This window comes from Gymnogyps californianus, chromosome 1 (genome assembly GCF_018139145.2).
Source record: "Gymnogyps californianus isolate 813 chromosome 1, ASM1813914v2, whole genome shotgun sequence".
NCBI lineage: Eukaryota > Metazoa > Chordata > Aves > Accipitriformes > Cathartidae > Gymnogyps > Gymnogyps californianus.
In genome coordinates, this window is record NC_059471.1 from 608721 (window position 1) to 621579 (window position 12859).

Here is a 12859-nt window from a genome sequence, read left to right on the forward strand (position 1 = left end):
AGCGAGAAATGACGGGACAGGCAGTGGTATGGAGATATACAGACAAAAAGTTATGGGGAGATTGGAGGACAGAGAGAATAAGAGAAAAGGAACAGGGAGCAGGGCAGAGATGGAGAAAAATCCAGAGATGGGGAGTGCAGGCAGCACCCACGGGTCCAGAGGCGGGGGGGTGGGGTGGGTGCATTTCACACAGCAAAAAGCTCGCATGGGGAAAAAAGCTCGTGTGGGGAGGAGCCACAGATGGACACGGGGGGCGGGGGGCAGGGAGGGGGAGGAGGGCAGGAGCCACAGACAGACACAGGGCGGGGGAGGACATGCATGGGGATGACCTACACGAGGGGGTCCACCTGGGATAACCTGCAACAGATAATCTAGAATATCCGTTTAGACAGATACATATTTCCACATATATCTATTTCCACATATTATATAGAATATCTGTTTAGACATAGACATATTATCTCTATTTGCACATATATCTATTTCCACTTATTATACAGAATATCTATTTAGACTATGTATCTGTAGACCTATTAGGTATTTTGACACTTGAGCATCTTTTTAGACATCTCCACTTAGACTTACTATGTGTTACACAGTGTAGTGTAGATAGGTCTACCTATTCAGACTTTTTTCTATGTTAAATTTCTTCATATATAAAATATCAATTTTTTGCATTTTAAAGTCCTTTAATTTTTAATTTATATATACATGAGGTTTTTTTTATTTTAAATACAAAATATAACTATTTAGAATTTTTTTTGTATTCTAAAATCCTTTAATATAGTAGATACAGGTTTTTATTTTGAAATCCTTTTATATATATAAAAGAATATTATTTTTCAATATATATAAAAATGAGATCTTTTTCTCAACACCTCATACCCATATTTACGGTTTGTTGGTTTTTTTTTTTTTTTTTAAACCCCCATCCATGAATTTTCAGGCATTTTTGGGCTGTGACCCCCCATCCACCACTCACCTGCTCCTCTGCCACATTATCGATCCCCCCAGTGACACTGGGGTGCCCCAAATAACATCATCACCTCCCCAGGCCCCCCCAACCCCCCCCTTTTTATTCAACCCCCAAAAAAGGCACAAAATGAGAGAAGCAGCCCCAACTAGCAGCTCATTACTTTAATAATGCTATTGACATATGTACACGCCCCCCCCCCCCCCCCCCCGCCAAAGGGGGCTCTGCTAGAAAAATAAACGGGAGGCGGCCCCCCCCCAAACAGTTGCAGCCCCCCAGCCCCTGTCCTGCAGGCTGGCAACTGCCCCACGGGAGGGTGAGGAGGGGGGGGCAGATGGGAGTGTGCCAGAGGATGGTGCCACATCTCTTGCTCAGGCTCTGCTCTGCAATGTTCCCCCTCTGTTCCCATGCTGGGACGGGCTCCCCAGGGCAACAAATGTCCCTGGTCCCTCCCCACCAGACAGCCCTTGCTGCCGCGCCTGCGGGACACCCACTGCAGACAGAGCCAGGAGCCTCCAGACACAGGGCTGGCCCCTTACGGTGAGTATTCTTAATGACTGGCAGGTAAACCTGGGCTGGGGGGTATCTATTGAGCATCACGAGACGCTTACACCACCACATCTGAAAAACAAAAATCCCAAACTATATTTCAGCATATTAAAATGACACAGAAGTAGAGGAATTCAGTCAGAATAAGCGATAGGATATATCTATTTTCCATAATTCTCTTGGCTGTACTGAAGCATGCAGAGGAACATGTTTTTATGATATCTCAACTGTTACAACTGAGAACCCCAAGACCTGTGATGCCATCGACTTTTGGAAGACATGTTGTGCTTGGGTCTTTGGAAGGAAGTAAGTTTTCTCTTTTTTTTTTTCTTTCTTTTTTTTTTTTTTTGTTTTTTTTTTGTTTTTAAGAGTGAAAAGTCTTGCTGCTGGCGACTTCTGCTACCAAGCACATCATCTCTGAAGATCCACTCTGATGGGAAGTTCATAAAATGCAACTTCTTTGAATGAGAAAGATTTCCATTTTGGAAAATTTCTTTCCAACTGAGGTCAAAATTACACACTGTAGGGCAGTGGTCCCCGGTCCCTCAACTTAGCTTTCAGAGGGCCAGGGGTCTGAAGCCATCCTCAACAAAAAACACATCAGCGAACCAGGATATTCCTGCAGTTGCCAGGTTCCTCTTCATCATCTGCAAAAAAAACAGTGCCAGCAGTAAGCATCTTGTCAGTTGACACAGACCTCTTCCACAATGCCCTCCTCCTCAAAAGGAACACGGCCTTCCACTCACCTGCTCTGCAGGAATCCCAGTGTCGGATGCTGCGGCCGTCATCACTTGCGGCACCTACGAAACGAAAAGACAGAAAACTACCATTGCGTTTGCAAGAAATCCTCCTCACTACTACCCAGCTCACCTCAAATGCTCATCCAATTCCAAAGGCTGCCTGTATGGTGCCCACAAAACCAAAGACAAATGCTTAAACTAGTTACCATATAATACTTTGCTATTAGACACCGACCGGGCCGACAACAGCCTCACATTCTAGAACCGCTCATCAGCATGCAGCTTCACCCCTCCAAGCCCACTTGCGGCACCTGAAAAAAAACAAGAGGCACATGCTGAGATACTGCCCAAAACCACAGCCTGCCCATACCAATTCCCGTCTCCCACTCCTTTATCTCAGCTGCTCACCCGCCCCACCTCTGCTGTTTACAGGTCACCACATTGAGGCGTGGGTACCACCTGTAAAACACAAACAACAAGGGATGCATCTAACTTCACCAACAGTACAGCACCTGAAAACTAACTGCTACTTCAGTTCATGTCCTGGTTTCAGCTGGGACAGAGTTAACTCTCTTCTTAGGAGCTGGTATAGTGCTGTGTTTTGGATTTAGTGTGAGAATGATGTTGATAACACTCTGATGTTTTAGTTGTTGCTAAGTAGCACTTAGCTTAAGTCAAGGACTTTTCAGTTTCCCATGCTCTGCCAGCAAGCAGGTGTGCAAGAAGCTGGGAGGGAGCATAGCCGGGCCAGCTGACCTGAGCTAGCCAAAGGGGTGTTCCATGGTATGGAATGTCATGCCCAGTACGTAAACACGGGGGAGTTGGCCGGGAGGCGCAGATCGCAGCTCTGGCATCGGTCAGCAGGTGGTGAGCAATTGCATTGTGCATCACTTTTTTTCCCCCTCCCCCCCCCCCTTTTTTTGTTATATTCCTTTTCATTACTATTATTATATTTCATTATTACTATTGTTAGTATTATATTTTACTTCAGTTATTAAACTGTTCTTATCTCAACCCACGAGTTTTACTTTTTTTTTTTCTCCTTTCCTCCTCCTCACCCCACTGGGAGGAGGGAGGGGGAAGCAGCTGCATGGTGTTTAGTTGCTGACTGGGGTTAAACCACAACAGTCCACTAGACATGGTTCACCTTGCCCAAGTCAGCTCCGGTGCCGATATCCCGCTTTGCTCATTGCTTCACACCTTCAGAATAAAAAAAAAAAACCACACCCAAACCATAAGGTAGTCATATAGCCACCAGTCACATCTTCCCTCTGACACCACAGGCCGCTTACGGTGCTCTGCTTGTCCATTCTCTGTCACCCTTTGGCACACAGCTCGTCCCTCTGCATCCGAAAAAAAAAAAATTAAACAAGTCACCCGGATGCTGATCAATAGCTTAACAATTCCAGAGGTCTTGTTCCCATTTAGGAATGCCATCTAGAGTCCAATTACAGCCTGATATTAAAAAACAAAACAAAAAAATAGACCAAACTTTAAGCTCCACACATACAAGCCTTAACATCTTTGAGATTCAATCTGCTTCACTACCGCTGAACAGCCCCTCCCACATGGCTCCCCATAAAACACTATTGAAATGACTGTCCACACAGCCTGCCAATAGCTACTCAATCTGAGATGACTGTACAACCTTTGCCTAAACAGTCTAGGCATATCAACATATTAACCATGGACTCTTACTGCTATTCCACCTACCCCTGACTCTACGTCCCTGGGCAGAGCAGCTCCAAGCCAACCACACACACATGTAGAGACCAACATTAGACAGAACACTACAAACAATGCGACTTAAAGATGAAAGAAAACTCTCGGCAAGAAGAATGACTCCCGAACTGGAGATGCTGTCAGGCAAGAAGACCTACAGGGCCGCAACAGTGACATGAGGAGGCTCTATGGCAATGCCAGGAAGGAGAAGGAAAAAAAAAAAAAAAAAAAAAAAAAAAAAAAGAAGTCAAACGTTATGGCCCATAACAAGAAATTGCTGTCAAAACTGAGACGATGGGTGTGCAAGAAGCCTTGCTTAAAGACTTAAGAACATAGAGGATGAAGGGAAGAAGTCCTAGAACAGAGATCCGAGAAAACAGATCACTCAAGATCAGAGATGCTGACGCAGGCTGGAATGCTGCTGCAAAAGAGGACTGACCAGAAACTTCCGAGACGCAAGACCGATCCACACTTTAAGCTTGTAACACAAGAAAAGAAGCGTCCATTTAGCACTATGCCGATGAGTACAGGCATTCAAGACCCTAGGGATGGTGCCCAAGGCACATGCTGCACTCCTTGAGCGCAAAGAGGACATCGAGACCTGAGGAAGGTCTAAGACACAAAAGATGGACTACACAAACTATGCAACAACACAGACACAGGCTGGAACTGCCCTGCCCATGCTAGCATTGTGCTGAAAAGTAACCTGCTCCCTTTACCTGCCCAAAGGGGACTGTCCCTGGACAGCCCTCTCCCCTACACTAACTTTATAAACCCCTCCCTGCATTTCCTAACCTTGTCCCCTCCCCCCCAGCCCCTCACCAGCCCTGGTCCCTCAACTTAGCTTTCAGAGCACCAGGGGTCTGAATCCATCCTTGACAAAACAAACAAAAAAAGCACACAACCACAAAACACCACATCAGCTAACTGGGATGTTCCTGCAGTCACCAGGTTCCTCATCATCATCATCTGCAAAAAAACCAAAAACAAAAACCACCCCTACCCAAACAGAGCCAGCAGTAAGCATCATGTCAGCCAACGGAAGCCTCTTCCACAACATCCCCCTCCTCAGAAGAGCCGTGGCATTCCACTCACCTGCTCATTCCAGAGTCAGACGCTATGGCTGTCATTGCTTATGGCACCTAAGATACCAAGAGACACAAAATTACTGTTGCGTTTGCAAGAAATCACCAGCCCCATGATCCTCCTCACTACTACCCAGCTCACCTCAAATGCTCATCCAATTTCAAAGGCACCCTGCACAGCACCTGCAAAACCAAAAGAGAAACATTTCACTGAGTTGCCGCAGGATACTGTGGTCTTAGACACCAACCCAGCTGACATTCGCCTCACCTTCTCAGACTGCTTGTCAACATGCTGCTTCACCCCTCCGAGGCTACGTGTGTCACCTCCAAAAAAAAAAAAAAAAAAAAAGGCAGATAGCACATGCTGAGATACTGCCTGAAACCACGGCCTGCCCTCACCAATTCCCATCTCCCCCTCCTCTACCTTGGCTGCTTACCCACCCTTCCTCTGCCATTTACAGGTTGCCATGTTGTTGAGGCTTGCGTACCACCTGTAAAACCCAAACAACAAGGGATGTTTATAACTTCACCAACAATATGACACCTGAAAAATAACTGCTACTTTAGCCCACTCGTCATTGCTCACCTTGCTTGAGTCAGCTCTGGTTCTAATATCCTGCATTGCGCCTTCAAAGTTAAAAAAAAAAAACAAAAAAAACACACCACCAAAACACCAAACCATAAAGTAGTCATATAGCCACCAGTCACATCTTCCCTCTGTGGTGGGTTGACCCTGGCTAGATGCCAGGTGCGCACCAAAGCCGCTTTATCACTCCCCCTCCTCAACTGGACAGGGGAGAGAAAATATAACGAAAGGCTCATGGGTAGAGATAAGGACAGTTTAATAAAGCAAAAGCAAAGGTTGTGCACAAAAGCAAAGAAAAGCAAAATATTTTATTCTCTACTTCCCATCAGCAGGTGATGTCTGGCCACTTCCCGGGAAGCAGGGCTTCAGTACGTGTAGCGGTTGCTCTGGAAGACAAACAAATAACAAATGCTCCCCCTTCCTCATCCTTCTCCTAGCTTTTATTGCTAGGCAGACATCATATGGTATAGAATATCCCTTTAGTCAGTTTGGGTCAGCTGTCCTGGCTATGTCCCCTCCCAAGATCTTGCCCACTCCCAGCCTACTGGGGAGGGGGGGCAATGTTGGAGAGACAGCCTTGATGCTGTGCAAGCACTGCTCAGCAGTAGCCAAAACACCGGTGTGTTATCAACACCTTTCTAGCTACCAATACAGAGCACAGCACCGTGAGGGCTGCTGTGGGGAAAATTAATTCCGTCTCAGCCAGACCCAATACACCCTCCGACACCATGGGCTGACCCACCTTCTTATGGCGCTCTGCTCGCCTCTCCTCCGTCGCCCTTTGGTGCACAGCTCATCCCTCTGCACCGGAAAAAACACTATCAAACAAGTCATCCTGATGCCGAGTGATAGCTTAGTAATTCCAGACGTCTTGTTTCCATTTAGGAATACCATCTAGATTCTAGCCACGGCAGGCCAAAGACCAAACACTAAGCAATACACATACAAGCCTTAACACCTTTGAGATTCAGTCTGCTCTACTGCCACTCAAGCAGCCTCTCCCAGATGGCTCCAGTCGTCCTCACAGCATCTCCACCAGCTTCTGATGGCTACTTGCTCTGAGGGGGACTGTACGGCCTTTGCTTACAAAGTCTGGGCATATCAACATATTAACTATAGAATCTTATTGCTATTCTTCTGCTGACTATGCCCCCAGGCAGAGCAGCTCCAACCCAGACACAAACATGCACAGACCAACACTGCACACAAACAACACAAATGACGTGACCCAGAGACATAAGAAAACTCTCAGCAAGAATTAGTCCTAAAGGGAAGACACATTTAAGTGAGAAGACCTAGGGGGCCACAAGGAAGAATCTATGGCAGCCCCGGAAAAGTCAAATGCCACGGCCCATGACAAAAGGATATAGCTGGAACTGTGACAATGGATGCACGAGAAACTAGGTTCTAAGACCAAAAGGATGCAGAGAACAAGAAGTCACAGAAAAGGGCTCCATGAAAACAGATCGCTCAACAGAGGGTATGCTGACTCTTCCTGGATCACCACTGCAAGAGGTGACCGTCCATAAACTTCTCAGATGCAAGACACACAAGACAGATCTGTGCGTTAAGCTTCTAACACAAGAAAGGAAATGCTCATTTAGCATTATGCTGATGAGTTGAGGCATGCGAGACCCTCAGTATGGCTATTGATGTGCCTGCCTAGCACTAAGAACAATAGGAACATCAAGACCCAAGTAACATATGGCATAGTACACAGAAAACAAGCTACACAATAACACAACCATGTGCTGGAACTGGCCTGCCCAGCACATGCTAGCGTATCGCATAAAGGACCCCAGACCCTCTCTCTGCTCAAACGTGTCCTATTCCGAACTGCCCTCTCAGCTACACAGAATTTAAAACCCCTCCCTGCCACCCTGCGGAAAGATAGCATCGGCCCCTCAACTTAGCTTTGAGAGCGCTGGGGGTCAGATCCATCCTCAACAAAGACCACCTAGGCTAACTAGGATGTTGCTACGATCACCCAGTTCCTCTTCATCATCTACAAACAGAGTGCCATCAGTCAGTTTCACACCAGTCAACACTGACCTCTTCCACAATGACAGCCGCCTCAGAAGCACCATGGCATGCTGCTCACTTGCTCCCAGTCTAACACTAGATGTTGTCACCAGCATCTCCCGTGGCAGCTAGAAAACCAAGGAGACAAAGTGACCGTTGTGCCACCTGCTCTCAAACAACATGACGGCTCAAAAATAACTACCACTACGGTGTAGTGTCGCACCTTGCCCCACACACTTGGGGGTGGACACCCCGCTATGCACATGACTTCGTGAGTTGTTTCACACCGTCAAAACAGAGTGTTAACAGGTCATATAGGCAACAACAATGGAACTGTTCCCTCCATTGTTGCATGCCAACCAACAATGGCACTCCGCTCGCCATCTCCCTTTGGTGTCCAGCTCCCTACTGTGCCTCTGCAGCAATAAAATTAAACAAAGTTAACTGGATGCTGACAAATACCCTAACAAACAGTAAACCATCTCCGTTCTGACTTCTTTGCTCCACTAACCTTGTCAATTGGTGCTTTTCACTCCGATCTGCCATGCTGAGTCAGCTACATTAGCAAGTTCAAGAAAAAGAAAAACCATAATACCCATAAAAAGTATACAGCCATCCTTCTTCTTTCCCCCACCCCAATAGCCACATCCAGGACTCACCCTTTCCCCCAGCAGACTAACATGGCTCTGCTCACCTCCCGTGCCACGCCTCTGGGGTCAGTGGCCGCATCAGGCACCCGCTCATACAGTCGGTCCATCTCTGATGTCTCGGGAATCATTAACTTTGATGCCGGGCCTGCCTCAGGAACATGCAGAGGCGCACACAGATGTTACACACTGCTTTCCAAAAAAGAGAGCCTGCCATGCAAAACAGACTAACAAATCCCTTTGACTAACTTACATACTCAGGCAACACAAAGAGACCCCGAAAGCACAAAACACAAGCAATTGACCTCACCTCCCCCATTGCAGCCTGTGATGCCATCTGCTCACTTTTGCTGTTGTGCCTCACTTGACTGTCCTGCTTAGCCTAGACTTATTACTTAAACTGCAAGAATAAGTCCAACCACCCATCGACACACTAAAATTACAGTTACTGCCAGATTACTCAAGTATAGGCAGAGACCAACAGAGCTCAAAACTCAGGCCAGCAAATGCCAAAAGAGGTACGGGCAGCAAATGACTGTGGCTGGTGTAACGACAGACTTTCCCTTTATGGGTAAATAACTCTTAAATGACTCCATGAACTGCAGCACAGAGAACCTCTCAGTAGGCAGTATTGCTACTATTAGCTAGTATTAGATAACACTGCACTATAAAGTCTTAAGCCAAAACTGCATAGTAGTTACAGAAGACCTGAGTTCAGACAGATGCTGAATATGACTAGATCCTCACAAAATGGAGACGTGCACCAAAATCTAATGGAGACCCTTCAGACCTAAAAGCTTGATGAGAACTGCTTCTGGCCAAAATATGAGCTTGAGGAGGAAAAGCCAAAGGCAATGAGGACTGAGCTATTAAAAACTATGTAGAAAAGTATGCATTACTTCAGATTGTGGGATGGTTCTGCCAGGTGGATCCAACCTGGGTGCCTGGATGTAATGCCTGTCAAGTGGTATCCATGATATCCCTCACGCCTCAAAAGTATCAAAGGCTCCCCACTCCTGAACCATGTTTTGTGTGTCCGAACCCACCCCCTGCGGCACATGACCTGGCCTCCCCATGATGAAAATCAAATGGAACGAATAAGGACTCTGCTTCGTCACCTTGGCCTCCTGAAGATGCTTGATTCATCCACTGACAACACAGATATCCTCATGCTACTTCTCGAACGTGGGCTGGCCCTTGGATGCCTGTACTGCTAAAGGAAATAAAAACGATTATGCTCTGATAGCCTGCTCGATCATCCTCTTGAAGAACAAGAAATATAAAGGAAGCTACCATCCCGATCACTACATAAAAGGAGTTTGTGCAGTAGATGACTGAGCCCACCCCCGTAAATTAAAAACTCTGCTACAACCCCGCTTTGCTTTTCAGCAGCGGTGCCCATCATTGAGGTGTCCCGAAACCCTTTGTGAGTCGCCGGAAGAATCAGATAAAAGTAGTTCAAAACATCTGTCAAATAAGATATGACCTAAAAACATAGGTGTAACCCACCTTATCCCAAAACCAGACAGATAGCTGGCTTCCTCCCACACAAAATGTACATCTTGGACAACTTCACAAAACAGAACAACATTACACCAAACAGAACAAAAACCTTGCCCTCTGACACTCTGAAACAGATTAGTGTACCCACATAATCTATACTTTGACAACGAAGTCAAGCCACGTACTTGACTTCCTCCTCGCAGTCAGCCCCGCAACGATGAGAGAAAGCCCGACACTACCTCCCCGATGGGGAGGTACGCCACAATTGATATCGCTAATGCATTTTTCTCAATCCATTTGGCAGCAGAGTGCCGGCCACAGTTCACTTTCACTTGGAGGGGCGTCCAGTACACCTGGAATGAACTGCCCCAGGGGTGGAAACACAGCCCTACCATTTGCCATGGACTAATCCAAAATGCACTGGAAAAAGGTGACGCTCCAGAACACGTGCAATACATTGATGACATCATCGTATGGGGCAACACAGCAGCAGAAGTTTTTGAGAAAGGGGAGAAAATAATCCAAATCCTTCTGAAAGCCGGTTTTGCCATAAAACAGAGTAAGGTGAAGGGACCCACACAGGAGATTCAGTTTTTACGAATAAAATGGCAAGACGGACGTTGTCCTATCCCGATGGATGCGATCAACAAAATAGCAGCTATGGCTCCACTGACTGGTAAACAGGAAACACAAGCTTTCTTAGGTGTTGTAGGTTTTTGGAGAATGCATATTCCAAATTATAGTCTGATTGTAAGCCCTCTCTATCAAGTGACCCGGAAGAAGAACGATTTTAAATGGGGCCCTGAGCAACAACAAGCCTTTGAACAGATTGAATGGGAGATAATTCATGCAGTAGCCCTTGGGCCAGTCCAGGCAGGACCAGATGTTAAAAATGTGCTCTACACCGCAGCCAGGGAGAATGGCCCTACCTGGAGTCTCTGGCAGAATTCCAAGCACTCTGCTTCCCTCTCCTCTCCACCACTCCCGTCCTGGGAAAATGCTGATGAGAATACAAAAAACAAAAAACAAAACAAAAAAAAAAAAGAGCCAGCCACAGGGACCTGCATGTCAAAAGATGGCCAACTTTACCTGCAGGAATATACAAAAAAACCCTGGAAAAAAAAAATCTAACCAAAAAAACAGAAAAGATGAAAAACACAGAATGCTGAAAAACACAGGACACCTGTACCACGCGGCAATCAAGACAGCCCAAGGGATGAAGCCAAGAAGATGAGAGGCCCGACGCAAAAGTGGTGAGAAACACCCAAGCCCCATTACCTACAAAGACCCCTAGTGAATTGCGGAGGCAGTCAGCTGATAGAAAAACCCACAATGGCGTGATGCAGTGACTCAAAGATCTAAAATGGACACCTTATGACTATAGAAACTGGTGCTACAAACACAATGGATAAACAAGGACAAGAGAACATAACTGCCATGACTAATACTAGAGCAAACGTCATTGGACAGTTAAGAAAAAAGGCAAAACTGGGAATAGAAAAGGCTTGCATGCCCAGGGACTGCGATAAAGGACCCCTGGCTGGAGACTTTTATGAGCACAAATAATATGCATCCTCTTCTCCAAGAAATTCCAGGGAAGATAGTGACAGACACCTGTGCTGGAAACAAGCACCTAGTCCATGCTTCTAAGTACTGATAACCGTGATATTCAGATGGATGGTTAAGGGATGGATACAAAGATTCAGTCAGGGAATGCAGTAAGTAAAAGGCATAGGGGAGCAGAGATCTCAGAGTTGTGGAGGGTATATTTTAATGTACCTAATGCTTTCTGAGATGAGACTTGTCCAATGTTCAGCCCTGGGAATTGCAATGTTGTCGTGGTTTGAGCTGGGATAGAGTTAATTTTCTTCTTAGTAGCTGGTAGAGTGCTGTGTTTTGGATTTACTGTGAGAATACTGTTGATAACACACTGATGTTTTAGTTGTTGCTAAGTAGCACTTACCTTAAGTCAAGGATTTTTCAGTTTCCCATGCTCTGCCAGCAAGCAGGTGTGCAAGAAGCTGGGAGGGAGCATAGCCAGGACAGATGACACAAACTAGCCAAAGTGATATTCCATACCATAGAACGTCATGCTCAGTATATAAACAGGGGGGAGTTGGCCGGAAGAAGCGGATCATGGCTTGGGCATCGGTCAGTGGGTGGTGAGCAATTGCATTGTGCATCACTTGTCTTTTCTTGGGGTTGTTTTTTTTTTTTGTTATATTCCTTTTCATTACAATTATTATATTATTATTCTTAGTTAGTAGTGTATTTTATTTTACTTTAGTTATTAAAGGGTTCTTATCTCAACCCACGAGTTTTACCTTTTTTTTTTCCTCCTCCCCATCCCACTGGGAGAGGGGAGGGGGAAGCGGCTGCGTGGTGCTTAGGTGCTGGCTGGGGTCAAACCACGACAGATGTGAAGGCCCAGACGGTTTACACTGCATCCCTCTTGACTTTGTCATACCTCCCATCAGCTGCAGAGAGACTAAAACAGAACAAACCTTACTGACACTCAAATCCAACTGCAAAACCAACCTGAGAAAGACTGATGAACCCACCTCCCTTTCCCAACCATCCCCCAGCCCCAAAACTTTAGAAATCCCTTCTCTTCTCCTGAGCTGTCAGGGAAGGAATCCTACTCCTTCCCAACAGCTCCTGCCCTGTATTTACACCCCTGAACCTTCTGTGTTGGCTGCTCCTTGGGAGCTGCACTTCTGAGCCCTGCCCCGCATTCTGCTGGCACCTCCTATCTTCTGTCTTCCCACAGACTCCAGGCTAACAAAGTAAGTGAATTTCAGACAGTTATAACCTACAAAGGGGCCCACTGCAAACTGTAAAGGCTCTAGGGACAACATAGTAGCCCACAGGCAATCAGGAAAGGCCATGAACCATCCCATAACCTGAAATTCCAGGAAAATGCAATGCACCTAGAATAAAATTAAAAAAAAAATGCAAACTGTTAAGCTATCTTGCCACTCCTGAACACCCAATACAAAATTACTGACCTTAAAAAAGAAAAGCTGCATACA

General features: G+C 46.1%; 1 protein-coding gene across 8 annotated transcripts in view; it reads right to left on the bottom strand.

The window, feature by feature from the left end:
- Positions 1-1898: 1898 nt before the first annotated feature.
- The window catches only part of LOC127029420 (tRNA wybutosine-synthesizing protein 4-like), a 44436-nt gene continuing 33475 nt past the window's right edge, over positions 1899-12859 (bottom strand). Inside the window, exons 12-26 of one of the 8 annotated variants that reach the window (XR_007768185.1) lie at positions 9443-9534; positions 8372-8472; positions 7708-7805; positions 6398-6456; positions 5656-6041; positions 5511-5560; positions 5338-5393; positions 5212-5252; positions 5080-5126; positions 3555-3605; positions 3410-3462; positions 2671-2721; positions 2469-2573; positions 2269-2322; positions 1899-2169 (exon numbers count right to left, since the gene is read on the bottom strand). The gene's annotated coding sequence lies outside the window, so the exon portion shown is untranslated. Of the gene's footprint in view, positions 2170-2268; positions 2323-2468; positions 2574-2670; positions 2722-3409; positions 3463-3554; positions 3606-5079; positions 5127-5211; positions 5253-5337; positions 5394-5510; positions 5561-5655; positions 6042-6397; positions 6457-7707; positions 7806-8048; positions 8094-8188; positions 8234-8371; positions 8473-9442; positions 9538-12151; positions 12316-12859 lie in introns of those variants that run through there. The other 7 variants (XR_007768186.1, XR_007768187.1, XR_007768188.1 and 4 more) reach the window with 7 other exon arrangements.